This window comes from Lycorma delicatula, chromosome 9 (genome assembly GCF_047948215.1).
Source record: "Lycorma delicatula isolate Av1 chromosome 9, ASM4794821v1, whole genome shotgun sequence".
Classification (NCBI taxonomy): Eukaryota; Metazoa; Arthropoda; class Insecta; order Hemiptera; family Fulgoridae; genus Lycorma; species Lycorma delicatula.
Window position 1 is genome coordinate 1,456,832 of NC_134463.1, and position 22,339 is coordinate 1,479,170.

A 22,339-nucleotide genomic window follows, 5' to 3' on the forward strand; every position below is an offset into this window, starting at 1 on the left:
TTTCTGGAATATAAATATAAGGTTATTTTTAATTTTAATAACTTCTCTAATTGTATGTTATAGTATTGAAAGTTAAAAATCAGTTTTATTTAAAGTCAAATAGTACAGTAACTGTTATTTTCAATGAATGAACAGTTTTTTATTGAATATGTATGTGTTTGAATCCTTTTTATCTCGGATTCAGATTAAACATCTTCAGAGGTTTATAAAAATGGCTGCGATCGGCCGTCGGGTTCACCTCAAAATGGTGACCAAAATTAAAATTTTATAATAATCATTACTCAATAACGGTGTAAGCTGTCAAGCTGTTTCAAAAGTACTGATGTAAGGTTTCTAAATTATAAATATAAATTTTGTAAATCAAGTGTTAAGAACTTCAGATGGCGGGGCTGGCTTTTTAATAAATGAAAAAATTAACTATGCCATAAAACAAGGATCAATAAATTTTATTAACGTATGTAGGACCCCCCTCCAAGAGAGATTTGTTAAAACCATAACAAACCACACATTAACACCATCAGCAGATTTAAAAAAAAAAAAATTAATTTAAAATTAGAGAAATTTTTTTAAATATTCTATTCATATATATAAAATTCCTATTATACGGAAATTGAAGTGTTAAATAAAACAAATATTCAAATATACTACACATACATACATACATATAAAATCTATAATTATCAATTGCGATAAATCACACAATAAATCTCAAATATACTACTTAATAGTCTTTTCTTTTTCCTGTTTAGCCTCCCGGTAACTACCGTTTAGATAATACTTCAGAGGATGAATGAGGATGATATGTACGAGTGTAAATGAAGTGTAAGTCTTGTACATGCTCAGTTCGATCATTCCTGAGATGTGTGGTTAATTAAAACCCAACCACCAAAGAACACCGGTATCCACGATCTAGTATTCAAATCCGACTACTTAATAGTCTGAGTTAAATAAAAGCTAAAGAGAATAACATTGTTAGAAAATAATTAATAATTGAGATAAAATTAATAATAATAAGAATGTTCGTTCGGGAAAGTCTTACGAGCACTTTCCACTGATAAATGGTACAAAATGAATTATTTTTTAATGATTTTCCGACAGTCATTGTAGTACGATTATTGAAGGAAAATTAAAGCAGCTTTTATTAAAATCCCTAGGGCTGCAATTTAAGAAAAACAACAAATGTAACGTAAGAAAATAAATAGAAAAGAGTATACAGCTAAAAACATAATGCGATAAAAATAACGGAATTAAAATTAAAAAAGGCAGTTTAGTACCAACTTAAAATAAGTAAAACTTAACGACAATTGAAAAATTATGATTAATTTTTTTAAATTATTATATGAAAAAGATTAATAAAAAATGGGGCATGTATTTATTCTGTAAGCAGAATAAATACATGCCCCACTCTCTCACTCACACACATAAACGCACATACACATACACACATACACACACACACACACACACACACACACACACACACACACACACACACACACACACACACACACACACACACACACACACATTAACATTAACATTGTTCTAAAGCAATATCAGGTTTGAAAATCTTTAATAAAAATCAAACTGAATTACGCTATTCAAAATAATCATTTACGAGTAGTTTAAATAAATTCAAATTCAATATATGGAAATTCTTCTTTTTTACAAATATTTCAAAATTGATACTTATAAAAAAAAAGTCTTGGACAAGACCAACTTTTCGTTATTATCATCATTTTTTTTTTGTTTTCTTTTGTAAAAAAATGTACATCATTAAGTCATTCTCATCTAACATTATATAAAAAAAATTTGATCCATAAAAATAGTTACTGTTAAAAACCACTACAATAAAATAATAAAAAAAAAAAACTTTTAACTCATTCACTAATGTGACTCATGTATAAGCGCGTATGAAAAATACACCACTACACAGTCAATATTTTTTCGACTTTAAACTGATCGTAACTAAAGAGCGACTCAACCAATCTTCAAATTTTTACATGCGTAACTGCCCACAAAAGAGAGGTTACTCGTATAACATTTATAATTAATTGCCGCCTTGGTTTAGTACCTAGGTTAGGTTTAATCATTCTAAATTTTTGTTTTGCCGGTTCAATTAAAAAAATAATAGTCTTTATTATTTTATATTGTACATTAATTTAATTATAATATTTGAACTTGTAATAACATTATACACCAATAATCCAATAATATATTATTAACACATCTTAAGTTATTGACGGCTGGCAGAAGACTGAATATTCTGATCAGAGCCAGCGTAAAGTAAAGTTTTGCTTTTAGCGTGGAGGCGGCCGAGTGCACCCGCCCGGAGCTGTGTGCAGCTGTCCGAAGGACGTATAAAATTGAAAAGTACTTCTTTAAATAGAAATTAAAATCCCTTATTAATAAAATTTAAAGAACATGAAACGAAACCAAAGTGTTAACATAACTGCCCGCCAAAAATCATATGATTTTTTTTTTTTTTAGTTTAACATTGCAAATGAAATTTATACAGGCAATAATATAATTAGAAATTACAAATAAGTTACATACATGGATATAATTAGATTATTGATTTTTACGATTAGTAGAAATTGTATTTAAATTCATTTTTGATATAATATTAACAGTATTCAACAACTGTATAATAAAGTAATTAAAAAACTCATGAAAAACATAATCTGTAATTAGTATTTCAAACAGTAATTAAGCATATTTCTTAAATAAATAATAATACAATTGAATATTTCAATATATAACAGTTTGAAATTACATTCAACTAAATCTTAAAAAATAAATAAAATAGGGAATTTTATTCCTCAAGATCAATAAATTATAACTAATAACAATATTAATAACTAATATATATTCTGAATATGAACCAAATCAGCCAAATACAACCAAATACAATTTTTCGAAATATTACGACCCCAGCGTCACCTAGCGGGTCCATTTTTTTGCAAAAATATGTATTTTCACGTAGCTAATATATATTCTGAGTGTGAGCTAAATCGGACCGTAAATATAACTTTTGGAAATATCACGACCCCAGCGCCACCAATAGTTCTAACTGTAGAATCAAATTTTACCAATTTATTTCTATTTTATTTATTTATTTTTTAATAAAACTAGTATAATCTTTTGTAAACTAATACTTTTATTTTTGTTTAACAAAGTGATGGGACTTGAAAAAAATTGTTTCATCTTCGGTACTTACATTTACTATTAAAACAAGCTGTAGTATATTTTCTTTTAAATTTTATTATTTCGGGAAGTACATTATCAAGTTTCTATACCCTAGCTAGTACTATCAATACTGATATCTAGCGGCGCGATTAGTAAACGGCTTAGGAGAAAAAAATCAGTCAGGACAAAAATTTCACATTTTCAAATTAAAAAACGTGAAATTACGAATATTATCACATATTTATCGAAAACAACCTATGTTCATTTAAAACATCTCTTTCTGCGATGCTTTATTTCATCAAAATTAGTTTTATTTTTTTTTTATTTTAAACAATTTTAAAAATGTTGAAATGTCGATTTGCGAGGTTGGTCAGATTAAATAAGTCTTTCGGTGTGGATAAATTCTCGCCGGCGTCATTCTACCGAACGACTTTACAAGTAAAAATCGTTAAAAATTCTTATGCTCATAGAAGTTTTTTAATGTTCATTTTGTGATATATATATATATTTTAGAAAAATATTGATGTCTTCCGAAACGTCTATGAGACAAAATTTCATGTTATAGTTATAATTCTTTTTAAACGCTTATTTCCTTAAAATTGTTATTAAATGTTCTTCCCAACTAATAATAATAATAATGTGTGTGTGCGCGCGTGCGCGTTTTGTAATTTTCTTCCATAACGGAGCGCTTTTTTGTCTTAATAAATAACGTAAGTAAAATTTCATTCCGGGTTACAATAATGCAGTTCACGATAGGTACGGCCATACGTGATCTGTAGTCAACGATAAATTAATTTTTATTGTTACTGAACTATTCGTTTATAATAAAATGTAATATAATTGAAGGCAAAACATTACTTTATGAATGAAGAGATTATTCGGTACTTAAGAAAAACGGAGGCTCCCCGATTTTTTTACTAGTAACAATACTAAAGGTTAAAAACAAATTGACTATTATTTGTAGCAAATTGCTATTTATTTACATGAAATATTATTAACTATTTCATTACATGAAATAGTGATGATGTCACGTTATGCGGTTCACGCATTCATACACCTATTGTCGGCAGCAGTCAATACTCCTTTATTTAGAACTGGTTTTTATCGGAAGTATTAAGGGATTACATAAAATCGCAGAAGAAGGATTCCAGACAATGGTAAACTGTTCCATGATGAATTTTATATATCCCTACGGCCACTCGTTTGTGTGAAGTCGATCAAGTTAGACGTGGTTCTTTTGAAATTAAAAAAATATTCCTCGTGTTCGAGATCTGTTGTTAAATGTAAGCGCCAAGAATTCGAATTCAAAGTATTACCTTCATAAATATTTTTTTTAATAAACTTCAAAAAATACTGTAAATGATCCGTTTGAGACAGGTTTAACAACACTTATTCCTTTTCCTACGTTCTCCTTTGAGCCGAGGAGTTTGCTGAGGAGAGATGCGGCTAGCATGATTTATGTGAGTATATTGACAACACATACTTTTGTCTCAACAATTTCCGCTTCTCCAACAATTTTGCCTCTTGCCCGGTTTTGCATGTAACTCGATCGACAGTCGTAGAAAGGAATATAGATAAATTTCATTTATACTACAATGCAGACATCAGTTTGAAAGCCCAAAAGTACTGCAACCAGACTACAGTAACAAATGAGAGTTTGGAAGTTTAAAACCACATGCTATAGTTTAGACATATTTACATTCTAACATGTTCTTTTATTGTACCGCTAAACAATATCGTCTATTTTATGTAATACGGTATTTTGCCCGTTACTACAACTATCATTTTGCCGGTTGGTTTTATGATATTTTAGAAAACCTATCGCTACATCTTCATTAACTCGAACGTAAAAAATATTCATAAGGGTAAAAATAAACACCTTGTCGCCAGTGGACAGTTCATTTATAAGTGATCGTACACGGTTAAAAATGGCAATCTTATCCGAATAGATTTTTATGAATTCAGCCTATTTGTAAATTTTTTGAAGAAAATAAAGAATAAAGTTTTTTTGCTATAACGTAAAGTAAGATTACATAATAACACATTCATTATTACAGTAGGGAAGTCAACGGGAAAACAAATATCGGCATGGTGCCGGGTTTGTTAATACAGATTATTCATTAGTCCGCCCTCTACAAGTAACATCCTTTCTTTCTTTTTCCTGTTAGCCTCCGGGAATTACCGTTCGGATAAAATACTTCAGAGGATGACTGAGGATGATATGTATGAGTGTAAATGAAGTGTAGTCTTGTACAGTTTCAGGTCGACCATTACTTGAGATGTGTGGTTAATTGAAACCCAACCGCCAAAGAACAACGGTATCCACGATCTAGTATTCAAATCCGTGTAAAAATAACTGACTTTACTAGGACTTGAACGCTGGAACTCTCGACTTCCAAATCAGTTGATTTGGGAAGACGCGTTCACCACTAGACCAACCCGGTGGGTTAACAAGTAACATCCTACTTAATTCAAAAAAACTTCAGGCATAGATCACCCTACAGCTACTTTATTTTATATATCATTTACGTAAACCTTTAGAAACAAAACTTGAGAGTAAAAAAAAAGTAACGAATCATAATTTAACACACAACATACTTTAGTACCAACACATGTTATAATAATGTAGAATCATATAATATACTAGTTAAAGAGAAATCAGTGTTAAAAATTATGAGGTTGACAAACAGACGCATCATTGCAACATTCATTTTATTCGGGTGGTAATCTATATAAATAAAATACTATCTTCATTTTGTATGTCCCTAATAATTCAAAAACTACTTAACCAATTTCTCTGAAAATTTCACAATATAGGATTATTATTTCCGGGTTTGTCTACATGTTATTCGTTCCATATGTTGTAGACCTATTGAAAGAGATTCATTTAAAATTTAAAAACACAGACCATTTTTTTCAATCGAGCTCAATATATTTTGAATCGCCGAAGAAAGAAAGAAATTTAATTGCGAATTAATACTGTACAATTTATTGTCTTCGTAATATTGTCCGTTTTCGTAAGGTAAAAAAATGTTAAAAAAAACGTAATATTTATATAGAAGATAAAATTTTTATAATTTAAAAATAACAATGCGTCAAAAACGACAAAATATTGGTTCACACACAATTTTAGCCAATAGAATGAGAGAATAAAGAAGAAACAAAACAGAAGAAGAAACAGCACAACGAAATGAAATAGATAGATATATTTCAATTACATGCTATAGGATCATCAAAACAACGTGAAAATGATCAGTTGTATTAGTTAGTAACACTTGATCGGTATTGAATTTCACTATAATTCTGAAATTGAATATAGATTGCAACTAATTTAAACGATTGCAATTTGCAATTAAACTGGTTTTGCAATAATTATAAATTTATTATAAGGCCGATCGTTGCAAGTAGATAAATTCGTAAAATCCATGTTTTTTCATGGTTAGTTATACGTTGGGCTACTTGGGGTTTCTTAATAAATACAGATTATTCATCACTGTCCGTGTACGAAAACCTAGCGATTTATTTATATATGCCCCAAATGGAATCATCAAAACATCGTATGTCCCAGAGCATTGCAATAATTTTGATTTATTTAATTGAAATACAATTAATATTGAATTGATATTGTATATTTTATTATTTTCGCAATATCATTTGTCAAATATAATACAAAATTCTTTTAAATCACATACTCAAATTTAGTAATAGCGAAACATTACCGGATCCACCAGTTACAAATATATAAACGAAAATATCGTGAGTCATTCACAATCAAAGCCCAGCAAAAACTATAGAAAATAAATTGATGAAAGTTTTTTATACACATTGTTCTTACAATTTAAGTGCACAATAAGAATGGATTTTTAGAAATATACTTTTTTTTTAATTTCTCGGTAAGAAATGAAGATATAAACTTGATTTTTGGAGTGTGTTATCTTCATATGAATATCTGAAAACCAATTTCTATATTTTGTGAAACTCCGATTTTATAGGGTTAAAATAGATTTAGAATGTTTTTTTTTTTTTAAATACGATTATTCTTTGAATTTCTATGCAGCAAATAAACGTATCAGCTTTATTATTAATAAGTATAGTCTTCATGTAAACATCTAAATTATAGTCATGATACCAAAGAAATCAGGTGCAGATAAATGTGAAGAATACAGAACAATTAGTTTAACTAGTCATGCATCAAAAATCTTAACTAGAATTCTATACAGAAGAATTGGGAGGAGAGTGGAAGAAGTGTTAGAAGAAGACCAATTTGGTTTCAGGAAAAGTATAGGGACAAGGGAAGCAATTTTAGGCCTCAGATTAATAGTAGAAGAAAGATTAAAGAAAAACAAACCGACATACTTGGCTTTTATAGACCAAGAAAAGGCATTCGATAACGTAGACTGGAATAAAATGTTCAGCATTTTAAAAAAATTAGGTTTCAAATACAAAGAAAGAAGAACAATTGCTAACATGTACAGGAACCAAACAGCAACAGTAACAATTGAAGAACATAAGAAAGAAGCCGTAATAAGAAAGGGAGTCCGACAAGGATGTTCCTATCTCCGTTACTTTTCAATCTTTACATGGAACTAGCAGTTATTGATGTTAAAGAACAATTTAGATTCGGAGTAACAGTACAAGGTGAAAAGATAAAGATGCTACGATTTGCTGATGGTATAGTATTTCTAGCCGAGAGTAAAAAGGATTTAGAAGAAACAATGAACGGCATAGATGAAGTCCTACGCAAAAACTATCGCGTGAATATAAACAAGAACAAAACAAAAGTAATGAAACGTATTAGAAATAACAAAGATGGACCACTGAATGTGAAAATAGGAGGAGAAAAGATTATGGAGGTAGAAGAATTTTGTTATTTGGGAAGTAGAATTACTAAAGATGGAAGAAAGCAGGAGCGATATAAAATGCCGAATAGCACAAGCTAAACGAGCCTTCAGTAAGAAATATAATTTGTTTACATCAAAAATTAATTTAAATGTCAGGAAAAGATTTTCGAATGTGTATGTTTGGAGTGTCGCTTTATATGGAGGTGAAACTTGGACGATCGGAGTATCTGCGAAGAAAAGATTAGAAGCTTTTGAAATGCGGTGCTATAGGAGAATGTTAAAAATCAGATGGGTGGATAAAGCGACAAATAAAGAGGTATTGCGGCAAATAGATGAAGAAAGAAGCATTTGGAAAAATATAGTTAAAAGAAGAGACAGACTTATAGGCCACATACTAAGGCATCCTGGAATAGTCGCTTTAATATTGGAAGGACAGGTAGAAGGGAAAAATTGTGTAGGCAGGCCACGTTTGGAGTATGTAAAACAAATTGTTGGGGATGTAGGATGTAGAGGGTATACTGAAATGAAACGACTAGCACTAGATAGGGAATCTTGGAGAGCTGCATCAAACCAGTCAAATGACTGAAGACAAAAAAAAAACATCTAAAAACCAATTACTAGATTTTTGAAATTCGACCTTGGAAGGGTGAAAAAAGTAAAAAAAATCAAACAATGATTGTAAATTTTCTCTATTTTCGACTATACTAAACGAGATAACAATAATCACAAGATTTGAGCTAGCATATACTCTTAAGATAAATATCTAAAAATTGTTTTTGGGTTATTTAACTTTAATATTTCAACGGGTAAATTGTTTACCGCTTCTTTATTTTAATATAAATTTTTTTTTTTGCATTTTTCCATTTTATTTTATTGCTATTGAATCAATCTTGATGGTATTTGGTAACATTGTAATGACAATTTATGTTTGTAATTCTGATTATGAACTTCGCGAGCAAATCCGCAACGAGAAATCTAAAAACCAATTAGTGGATCGTGTACTGAACAAAGTTTTGCTTTGAGGAAATTACAATATACTGATAGTTGTTATAAACTGAATCCCCTGCAAGACGGAAAAGGCGAGTGAAGCGAGACCTGTCGGGTAAATATTCTCTGACCGCGACGGGAAACGCAAGTATCCATATTACGCCTGCGAAGCCGCGTCGGGGATGCTACTCTAATTAATAATAACACGTAAATTAATTTATATAAATAACTAGACAATTTTGATACCTTTTTGTAAATACTAATAAAAAAGCTTCTTTTTTTTTTTTTTACTTTTAAGACCATAATGGATCACTTTAGTTCATTTTTTTGGCAAGTTCTTTCTTTTTTTGCTGATTTGTTGTTTTTCAGCTTTTCTTTTTTGCTAGTAATTTCTAAGGTTTTCAGATCTTCTTGTTCAGAGGTCACCCGGCTTTTTGTTTTCTTGGGTTTTGATAGGAATCTTGTTTCTTTATTTTTTAATTTCTCATAGTTTCCGGTTTCCGTTTTTAGGTTTTTACGGGTTATGTCTAATTCCTCCATGTCTTTCTGTACTTCGTATAACCGGTTCGGTCTGCTTTTCTTATTTCAGAAAAGTTCGATTATCCGTCTGATAAGTCTGGTGTCTTCCGTTCTGAAAATATCTCCTAGAAAGGAAATTCTCTTCTTTCTAAATTTATTAGTTATCGGAATGATCGTTTTGTAAATCTCTTCGTTTGGAAAATTCTCCAAATTCCGTCTTTTTTAATGTTTTTCCCGACGCATCATTGTAGAATCTGTCTATCAATCTTTTCCCGTTTGTCGGTAAACCTTGTCTAGTACGGTCCAAATATGGTTTCGCATCCGTAAAGTATTTCTGGTTGGATAACTGAGTTATAATGTCTTATTTTTGTGTTTACGGACAAGCATTTTTTGTTATAGATGTTTTGTGTTTTTATTGTGGCTTTGATGAGTTTATTTATTCTTTCATTCCAGTTTGGATTTTCTTGGAGGTTGTGCGTGATGTTTTCCCCCAAACATATAAAGTTTTCTACGAGTTCTATGTCATTATTGTTTATGGGTCTCTCACCATAATTTTGGTTTTTTCGTATGAAATATGAAAAACATGTTATTTAAAAGACGTAAATTAATTTATATAAATAACTAGTCAGTTCTGATACCTTTTTGTAAATACTAATAAAAAAGGTTTACGTTATAGAATTTTCTCTTAAATTAACTTCATGTAAAAATGTTCAGTTATAAAAAAAAGTAATGTTTCAAAGATATGAATATTTAAATTAAATTTGGATACAAGTGTTATAAATAGTATTAATGAGAATTCTACAGTAATGAAATGAAAAAAAAACTAATATTTTAGATATAGCTTTACGTAGATCCTTCTAAATTAAATGAGAATGGATTTTAAATTATGCATGAAAAATAAAATCTGTACTTTAACTATTATCTTTACATCAAAGAACTTTCCGACTTAATATAAATGTACAAACATTTTTATGAGAAGTCTGATAAAAATGATAAGTTTGTGAAATATTCCTGTTTCTTTAAAAAAAAAAAAAGATATACATACTTGAGAAATCTTTTAAAACATTACAATCTTTAAAATTTTATCTCAATAAAAAGTAATGTTAGTAGTTTTTAGGGGAAAAAGTCAAGCGCTCTTGTTGAAACGATCAAAGGAAGGAATACTCTTTGAAGATACTGTTGCAGCTCTTTAACGCTGAAACAATTTTCGTTGAATTTTTTTTGAGTATACTCAAGTGAAATTCGTTCATAAAAATAAAAATAAAACATAGCACAAATTTAAGTACGATGATGTTAGTGTCCAAATTTTACTGATATTAATATTATATGAAGTAAAAAAAAAAATATATATATATATATATATATATATATATATATATATATAATAATTAATTTTTCCTTCAACTTGGTTTTGAAATGATACAATAAAAATATTACAATAAGGATGCATAAAACAATTAAAAACAATTATCTTTTATCAATAATTTCAGCATAAATATTATTTACAAAGGTATTAAGCTTTTTTTACTTCAATAACTAACTTAAAATTTTAAAATAGTTAAATGATAAATTACTATAAGTTGATTAACTAAGTTGTTTTAATAAATTATTGAAGAAAAAAATTAAATGTAAAGTTATTACTTAATAATTGTTCAACTTAAAGAAATTTCAAGCCAAAAAATATAGCAAAAGATGAAAAAGCATTCTAAATATAAACCTAGATGTTCCACTGATGACAAATTACAAAGAGCTGAAGTCTACTAACGAAGCTCATACGAGAGGTTATCCCTAAAGTAAAGACCGTTTATTGTAAAAAAAAATTATTCTGAAAACTTTAAAAATTTTTTATTTCTCTTAAATTATATACCTAACAGTACTTCACTATACAATCGCCACATGAATTAAGACATTTGTCGTAGCGATACACCAGCTTCAATTTACTCTCGTCGAATTCTTCTGCCGCCAGTCCATTTATCCACTGATTAACAGCATTTTTAAGTTCATCGTCACCCGCGAATTGCTTACCCCTCAAAACTTTTTTCAATTTCCCAAAAAAAAAATGGTAATCAGAAGGAGCTAAGTCCGGACTATATGGTGGGTGACCGTAAATTTCCCATCTAAATGTTCTCAGCAAATCACGTGTCGGACCCGCAACACGTGGACGTGCATCATCGTGCAGCAGACGATGCCGTCGATCAGCCGCCCCGTGTCGATGTTGAATGGCGGGCCGTAACTTACGTAGTTCGCAGTAGGCTTCTGCATTTACAGTCGTTCCACGTGGCACGAAATCGATCAGCAGTATGCCAAACCAGACCCACCGGGTTGGTCTAGTGGGTAACGCGTCTTCCCAAATCAGCTGATTTGGAAGACGAGAGTTACAGCGTTCAAGTCCTAGTAAAGCCAGTTATTTTTACACAGATTTGAATACTAGATCGTGGATACCGGTGTTCTTTGGCGGTTGGGTTTCAATTAACCACACATCTCAGGAACGGTCGAACTGAGAATGTACAAGACCACACTTCATTTACACTCATACATATACATCATCATCCTCATTCATCCTCTGAAGAATTATCTAAACGGTAGTTACCGGAGGCTAAACAGGAAAAAAGAGAGAGAGTATGCCAAACCGATCCAAAAAGACTGTGGTCATCAGTTTGCGTCCAAATGGCTATGGCTTGACCTTTGTTGGGCAGATTAGTGATTGAGGATGACGCCATTCACTCGATTGCCGTTTTAATTCTGGCTTGTTTCATCGCCGGTAATAATTGAATTACGGAACTCATCGCCTTTTTCTATGTAGCGCATTAAAACTTCCAAAGCAGATCCCATTTGGATTTTTTTCTGACGTTCCGTTTAGATGTGCGGCAGCCAGCGTTCACAAACCTTTCTGAAGCCTAAATGGTCATGAAGAATGCTACCGATAACAGCTCTTGAAACATCAGGAAATAGAAGGGCCAGGTCTGAAATCATCGAGTGATGATCTTTTCTGACTCATCATCGACGCGTTTCAACAAGTCCTCGGTGATTATCGAGGGTCTCCCGGAACGTTCTTCATTATGCACGTTAATTCTGTTTTTTATAAACCTTTCACACCATTCTTACAGTTATTTTTTTCATTCATTACACTATCACCGTACACAGAAACTAGCTGCCTATGAATTTCAGCAGACGTTTTGACGGTTTAAAAAACGTATGACTACGTATTTCACAGTCATCGATTTTCCTATTCATTTCATAACGTAATAACTCACACGTAATCAAAGATACTGCAACACGACAACTTACAGACGACAATGCAATGTGTACATTACTAATCTGGCCATGAACGATACAGGTTCACCAAATTTAAGGAGAGAAATTTCCCAGCGGTCTTTACTTTAGAGTATCTTTCGTACGTAGAGTTAAAATAGTGTAAATATACAACTCTTGTGAAAAATTATCCCCTACTTCCAGCAGTACTTCTTGGACCCATCATTTGTATATCTATAGTTTCTGAAAATACCAATGGATAATTAAACGATAAGAACCCATTTTCTGTCTACAAGAAATAGGAAATTATGTTAAAGAATGTGTTATTTATGATCAGAGCTCCAGTTTTCAAATTATAATATTGTGAGCTGAGAATACGTTAAAAATTATTTTAAGTTTATATAAAATAAATATAATTAACCAAGATCTTATTTATAGCTTTTAAATCAATAAAAATAAATGGCTTAAAATAAATATAAATTTAACCAAATAATGCAATATATGGTCTACGTAAATTCAATCGTGTGGAACTATGACGGGTAAACCGAAAGAAAAACGTTTTAAAATTTTTGACAGGTGGAACTGACGAAGAATAATGAGTACTGCTTGAATATTAAGATTAAAGAATAAAATTGAGATATTTAGAGAGGTAGGTAGAGTTTGTGTGAGAGAGATGTGTTTGAGAGACACACAAAGAGAGAGAAGAATAAAGTTTGAGAAATGTGAATAAAAAGAAAATAACTGTGCACAGAATAACTTTTAAAATGCTCTTTCCGAGCTGTGAATAAAGAGAGAACTAACTTTCCCAATCTGAAAAGATTTACTGCTGACCCAAACAGCATGAAAACATACCTGTTAAATTAAAGAGAGATTGGACATTACGTATTTCACGAGTCATTTTAACAAACATCTATAAAGAGAAAAGCTGAAATCGAAATTGGATAGCCTTTGCCTTTATAAGGAGATTTTATATATAGAGAATTTGAGTATATATTATAGCGTAGGAATTAATATACTAATTGAACATATGAAGAAAAAAAACGATTTGTATTGCCAACAGTTTTTTTTTGGATAATTTTTATTTTATCGTTCTACGTCCAGTCTGGCAAACTTGTGTAGGGAAAAATTTTATTATTAATAAAATTAAATTTTGCTTAAAAAATAAAATTATTTTGTCAAGTCTAAGAAACCATATAAGAGTGTATATTTATAGTATTTTTAACATAAAGCTTTTACATAATTTAATTAATCGATTTTTTATAATATAACGTCATGATCTAAAAAAACAAAACATTTTACTGCATTCAATGTTCTTTAAATTGTATCGATAAATGAATAATTTTTATAATGAAAAATATTTGGACAAAGTAGTCAAATTAATAATACATATTTCTATTAAAAATATAATTTTATCTGTGAAATAAAATACACGCGCGTATGTGTGTGTGAGTGTGTGTGTGTGTGTACTTAACGAAAAAATAAATAAATCGAATTTAATAAAAATAAAATTAAAAAAAAACGCCTTTTATTAATGTACGTAATATTTTTTACTTAATAATTAAATATAACCGTTAAGATTGTTACTAACAATTAATAAGAAATTATTAAAAATCACAACTGCCAAAAAAAAAAAACATTGCCGACAAATGTTGCTCTTTAATATAATTAATTACTAACATAGGATATACGAGTATAAAACATAGTTCTAGCAGTTAAGATGTACTCCTAACGTTACTGACGGACATAATTTTTACAAAAAAAAATATGGTGTTTCATATTTACGCTTATATTTTTAATTTTTTTGTTTTCAGTCATCTGACTGGTTTGATGCACTCTCCAACAATCACTATTTAGTGCCAGTCGTTTCATTTCGGTATACCTCCGCGTACATCCTACATACCTAAAAATTTGTTTTACATAATGCATTTGCCTGTCTGCACAATTTTTCCCATCTACCTGTCCCTCCAATATCAAAGCGACTATTCAAGGATGCCTTAAGATGTTGTTTATAACTCTGTCTCTTCTTTAAACTATATTTTCCAAATGCTTCTTTCTTCTCGATTTTCCGCAACTCCTCTTCATTTGTCACTATATCCATCCATCTAATTTTTAACATTCTCCTACAGCAACGCATTTCAAAAGCTTCTAATTTTCTTCTCAAGTACTCCGATCGTCCATGTTTCACTTCCATATAAAGCTACGCTCCAAACACTTTCATTAATAAGTTCCTTATGTTTAAATTAATTTTTTATGCAAGAAAATTATATTTCTGACTGAAAGCTCGTTTCACCTGTGCTGTTCTGCATTTTATACCACACCTGTTTCGTCCGGCATTTTTAATTCTACTTCCAAAATAACAAAGTTCTTCTACCTCCGTAGTCTTTTCTCGTCCTATTTTTATATTAAGTGGTCCATGAATTAATTAATTAGCATGTTTGGTACTGAATATTTTTTTCTATTCACTGTAAAACATTCATAATTAAAAAAAAAAATTTTGATCTGTACGTTCATTTTAGAGGAAGATGTTAAGTTACTATCGAAGAAACCCTGAAAGTTTGTCGATGTTAATGCTTACATGGCAGTCTTTCTTATCCCCAATATTACCTAGAGCGGCCTCCACAATGGAACCAGAGAAATTCTTGTATAAAATCATCTTCAGTTCATAAAAAAAAAAAAACGTAAAGAATTTAAACAGAAATAGAAATATGATAAAACACGTTAAAAAGAATACCACCATGTTTATCAGTTACAGATTTGACAGTTTTTTTTTTGTTTTTTTTAATATAGTTACGACACTCCCGGTAAGGTAAGGATTCCAACGCGGGGTCATACATATAAATCGGTTCATCCGTTGAGCAGCTGCAATGGAACAAACATGCATACATACACTCTAAATATGTTACATTTCTTTTTGAGTAGTCGAGTAAAAATTACTACAACCGGAAAATATTTCGTTAAAAAACTCAAATTTGGGTAGGACAATGAAAGAAATGTTTTCTCTCATCGAATAACTTAATAAGTTATTGAAAAATTAATAACATTTATTGAAGACTTTTACTGTCTTTGGCAGGCGTTGATTTAATAAATTATTTTTTAATAATTTATTAAAAAATTGGTTTTAAATTTTTTTTTATAAAAATTATTGGCTTTTCGTTAAAGTGATTAGGGAATAAAGTAAAAAAATCCTAAATTTTTTTAATTTAATTATATTTTAAGCAAATTTCTTCATGCAATTAGCATAAATATTGCGTGTGGATAAAAATATCTAATGTTTGTAGTGGGACCGGCCTTCGTGGCGCGAGTGGTAGCGTCTCGGCCTTTCATCCGGTGGTCCCGGGTTCGAATCCCGGTCAGGCATGGTATTCACACACGCTACAAAGCATTCACCTCATACTCTAAAGTAATATACCCAACGGTGGTCCTAAATAAAAAAAAAAAAATATATATATATACATATATATTTGAAGTGGCAACAGATATTTAATATATAATAGCAGTTATGTCATTACTACACTAATTATATGTTCTATAAATTTCCACCTATTACGTATAATCGAAGATTATAAGTGAGTATCATTTCACAAAAGACTTAATATATAATATTACAAGACTGAACATGATAATTTTATAATTAATTTAGTTTAGTATTAAATTGAAGAGTTAAATTACTAACGCTTCTTTGATATCTAAGAACAATTTCTTGCTATATAATTATTGCTTTTTGAATAATTACATACAAGGAACATGATATTACTCATTAAGACAAGTAATCAATCTAATACAACAGTGTTCTGAAATATGTAATGAAATATGAAGAAAATTGCTTGTAACACGAAAAAAAAATATTTTTTTAATTTTTATTTAATATAGAGGTAAAGCTTAAAGCGAAAATAAGCCTTCTTAAAAAATACTCTTGATTTAAAAAAGCCACCAAAAAATTTGTTTATCTTGATAAAAAATTCATTTGATACAAAATGGAATATGAAATTTAAATTTCCCATAAAATAGCATTAATACCCACAGAAATAAGCAGTCTTATTTATTTACTTACTTATTAAAGCAGCTACAGTTTAAATGTAATAAGTACAGTACAAAAAGGAAATGAAATATAATATAGGATTACTCAGAAGAAACAAAAATAAATTCAAAAAATTAAATAAGAAAATAAAGAATAAAATCGTAATTATTTGACTAAAACTAAAATAAATGAAGGATTTATAGAATATTAATATAATTCTGTAGAAAGGAGAGCGTTTCCTTTAGTTTGAAAATAAATTACAGTAAGATAAAACTACAGCAGATTTTTTTTTTAATTTCTGATGAAAAAGATATTAACATAAGGAAATGTTATAATTAAGTAGATGAATTTTTCATTTACAATTATAGAAGAGATAACTGAAGAAAGGAAAACATTAAAAGTGGAAAACTTGTTTAAAGAAGATATTTCAAATTAAAATTAAATCTAATAAGTAACGTAGTAAAATTAGGTAAATAACAAAGTAAGATAGATAAATGAATAGAAAGAAATATATTAAACTGTAAAAAGATAAGTGGATGTTGACAATTCTTTGGCGATAAAATAAGATAAAAAGTAAGGTTTTCCACAAAACATAAATAATATAATTTTATATGTTTGTAAATATGTAAAAAAAAGCTTTTAAAAATAAAAAATTTTCCTTGTTATTATGTTTACGTAACTGCAAAATATATTTATAGCATATCTGTATACAACTTGCAGCATACTTTATGATAATTTAATACACATTTCCAGGCAATTATGTTTATAAATGAAAACATTTATTTAATTTACGGATTTACAGTCTGACGTAGATTCTGGCCACCTACAATTCGTCTCTAATCTGCGTCCGCTCCCACCACTTCACAACACCCATTGCTCCTCAAATCCTCTATCATATCCTTCACCCATCGAGTTCCGGGTCTACTTCTTCTTCTTGATACCTTCATTTCTTCATCCAAGATTTGTGTCTATTGTCGATATTCTAGCATTTTTTGTTAATGCCAACCAACAAATTGTACTGCATTTCATACAGCTTGCACATTTTTTTTTTTTATGTAGTTTCTATTTCTTCATTATCTTTATGTTCAATCCTCTTTGATAAGACCATTTATTCTCCTTAATTTCCTTTTAAAGACTATCAGTAATTTTATGTCTACTGCATTCAGCGTCCATGCCTTGTTACGATAAATTACCACGGGTCGTGATTTATACATTCTCATTTTAATGTTACGGGAGACCTATTTAAATTTTTAACACTTCGTACTTGCAAAATATGCTTTATTATGCAGTATTATTCGTTTTTTAATATTTTGGGACATTTTGATGTCCCAGGTGAGTTCTGCATCAAGATATGTAAAATACAAATCCCTCTCAAAGTTACGGCATCGATTCGTACTTCAACATACCGTTGACCCATCCTCGTTCCTGTCATCCTCATATACTTAATCTTTCCCTCGTTTACCTCCAGGCACATGTATTTTGATTCATCTTACAATATCCGGAAATTCTACTGTAGTTCTCTGATATTCCTGGTTACTAATTCTATGCATTTGCATATGCATGAAACTCAATCGTTATAGAGATATTATTTATGTTGTAAATATATATATTTTGAATGTTTTGATATGTTAGTTCGAAGGAAAGTAGATGGAATAAAGTGCTTATAAAAAAATACCTGCAATGAATTGCACTGAAATTATGCAATTCATTTAGAGTAGAAATCTAAAAAGAAAGGTTTTTCGAATTTTTTTTTAATTTCGGAGCTCTCCTATCAGGGGAGAGGTATTAAATTATTTTAATGAATTTATGTTCACAAAAATACCTTTTGATCATTAAAAATTTGAAATTGCGAAAAGAAATTGTAATCCCCAACTGGTGATTAACGTTTAAAGGAAATGGACTTTATTTAAAATTGTTTAAAAATAAAAAAAATATCCCTTTCTGCACGTCGGAAGGCGGAGGTAGATTTCACCGGTGCTAAGTGGGGGATAAAAAAGATTTCTATCTTTAAGTTAAGAAAAACGTCAAAAAAAAGTTTTTTTGAATCTTCTTATAATTCCAGCAATATTTTGGTCATCCCTTGCCGTAATGGTTGGTCATATCAAAAATTGTTTCAGACAAAAGTTTTAGGTAATATTTGGAGGACTAACGACCACCTTAAACCGATTCGATAATGGTTCTATTAAGGGATGTATGATTCTTTTTTTCTTCGAAACCCCTTTTTTCCTATCCAATGGTTAGTGATACAAAACATTTTACTTACATAAGTTTTAGGCCCATATCTAAAGAATAGTACGAACTTTAAACTTTAGAATAGTACGAATTCGATATTTTACTTAATAAGAAAGTTATAGTGATATCTTGTTTTTTGTTTTGGTCATCCCTTGCCGTAAGGTTGGTCATATAAAAAGTTGTTTCAGACAAACGTTTTAGATAATGTTTAGAGGACTAACGATCACTTTAAACCGATTCTATACTGTGCCTATTAAGGGAGGTACGATCTTTTTTTTGTCTTCAAAACCCCATTTTTTCCAACGCATTGAGCCAATGATTAGCGATACAAAACATTTTACTTACATACGTTTTAGGCCCTTATCTAAAGAATAGTAGGAACTTTAAACGAATTCGATATTTTACTTAATAACACAGAAAAGCTTATTTTATTTTTTCGTAAAATCCCTCCCCCATTTCCACTCCCATGGTCCGATTTTGGCCGTAACGAACTCGACTGAGATTTTGGGACGAGTTATTTTTAAGGAAATATTTGAAATTGATTGGCGCAAAATTACGGCAGTTATTGTGACCATAAGAAAGTTAAATATATAGATAAATCTATAAATTTATATATAAACTTTTGAGCTGACGGTGGTTTTGGTGTCTGGGGGATGGGTGTGAAACGTGAAGATGTCGAAATTTTCCGGAAGTCAAATCATGGTACTGATTATAATAGGTAGCTTTCTTATGAAATCTACCTAAAATACAATAGCAATTCCAAGTAAAAAAGCTGTAATTTTCGATGATGGGAGTGAAAATTTTGAATAGTTTTTCTCAAGAAATATTAAAATTAAGAGCTATAAAACTTACGATTTTTGCATTTTAAAAGCAATGGTTAACTTGCAAAATGCATTAAATTTAATATAAATTAAAAAAAATAATAATTAAAAATATATTTTTGTTGACACAGACCATTGGAGTGGATGGGTAAAAGTTTTTTAATGTGATTGAAGGCTATTGATATAAAAAATATAGATGCAAACAACTCCCAGTAACTCCTTTTCTGAAGTAACATATAACTAAAAAAAGAAAAATATATACAATAATTTCTTTTGGGCGATGACCATTGATACATTTTTTTGCTAATTTGTAATTTAATAAAAAAAAGTTCAAATTATTCAATAAATTTTTTTTGCCAAAATGCGCCAGTAATGATTTGAAATTTTATTTTTATAAAACACCCCTATCTCTTTTTCAAATTTTTACAAAACTTTAATATATTCTTGTCCCAAAGATAGTACCTGTCTACAAAGTTTGAAAAAGATCGGTCAACAGGATCCACAGTTATAATACCAAATACAGGCCGATATACATACTACGTACGTATGGAACATACATACGCCCAGATGTCCGTATCTCAAATATTTTTTGATTTAACAGCATTGGAATAAGAGATTTTTCGCAGATTTTTTACAATTTATTTATATCTATTTATTTTTTGTTTGAATTTTTTGAATGTCTGTTTAAAGCACAAAAATTACAAAAGACAAATTTTTTAGATTCTTTTTTTTTACCGATTTATAAACTTCCCGTTATAACTGTTACATATTGCAACATATATCGTTTTAGCTGGAAAAGTAAAAATTACTAATGTACACGTGTTTAATTAATACAAACAAAGAAGAAATGTATATTACATATAATACGAAAAAACAGACAATTACTAGTTTCTTTAAACCTTAACTAGTTTCTTTACCCGATTTCATTTCCCACATTTAAAAAAAAGTAGAAATTAAGAACTTTAAAAAACTAATCCAATTTTACACTCGCCGGGAAATGAATAAAAAATATTTTACGTGTAGGAGAATTATATTCATAGCTTATCTTTTTCCATTGGTCGTTTACATGAGCAAAGGTTTAGTAGTTATGTTTAAAAAAAAAACCATTATTTCAGTCAGCAATCGTTATTGCCTTAAAAAAAATGTAAGCTTTTTTTATATACTGCAGAAGAAAGTGTACACAGAAATTTAAGTTATCATTGATAGGATGAGAGTGAAATTAAATTACAAAACAAAATCTTTCAGAAATTAATTATTGCAAAGATGAAAGTATTGTAACAAGTTTGTTACTGTCATAGCAAATTTTACAATTGTTATTGTGGTACGGCGGCTCGTAATATTGATCGTAGATTGTATATAGCTAATTCCAATGTAAAATGTATTCACCTTTTTATTTATAGAGGAGGAAGTTGAATTTAAAGAAATTAAAGGAAAGACAAATGGAGAAAAAACAGAAGATAAAGACGTAACTGAATTTAATAACGAAGGAAATTATAAAGAGAAGAAATCAAAAGTGAAGCTAAGGTTAGAGGAAGAAAAAGTGTGAAAAAAATAGAATTTTCATTCAATTCTGTTTTATATCTTTAGAGATAAATAAATAAATAAAATATTGTTAGATATTGTTAAAATTAACAAATCAAATACAATAAAAATTAATTCATTGTTGGAATTTACTTACTTTCTAATCAACAACGAATTAAATCTTTTATTTATTTTTTTTTTTATATATGTACTGTTTACTGACAAAAATGGGTGAACTAATCTTTTTTTTAAATATTTATACGAGTCTTCCTTATGGTTATGATGCATGTAAAATGGATGAAAATCACAGAGGTACTAGTCACATCACACTTGCTTTCTCTGACAGTAATGAAGTTCATTATATAGACAGTCCTGTAATTTGTATTTCATATAAGTTTATTTCAACTGATTAATTTAAAATTTGTTATGAATTAAAAAAACAAAAAAAAATATATATATATATATATATTAACGGTTATAGTACTTAATCCACGAGATATTTATTTATTATTAACGAACAGTGATTTCTTATTTAAATTGTTTGTTAGCTTACGCACTCATAAACGTTTATAAATACATTTAAACTTATACGTACATATAAGAACGCATATATATCCAAATTGATTTCACTACTCAATATAGTTACTTAATTTTCTTTTCAATAAGTCATAGAAAATTAAATACTAAAAAAAGTAAAATTATTTTATCGTAAAACAATAATCTAACAAATAGAATATGTATTTAATTTTTTTTTTAATTTAATTTGAAATGACCCTGCAAATTTGTTTCTAAAAGAACAAAAAATAATAATATCGTATTCCCTTCTTAAAAGCCAAAAAACTTTATAAAACTAATGTATTGTTTTCGAGTTATAAGTCCATACATGGTTTATCCATTACAGAGATAAATATGAATAATATAAGCACGAACGAGTGAATATACGGGTATGCATGTAAAAG

The 22,339-nt window shown here is 29.4% G+C and overlaps 1 protein-coding gene across 1 annotated transcript in view; it reads right to left on the reverse strand.

Annotated features, from left to right (window-relative positions):
• The window catches only part of LOC142330377 (uncharacterized), a 462,402-nt gene that overhangs the window by 263,398 nt on the left and 176,665 nt on the right, over nt 1–22,339 (reverse strand). The window lies entirely within an intron of this gene.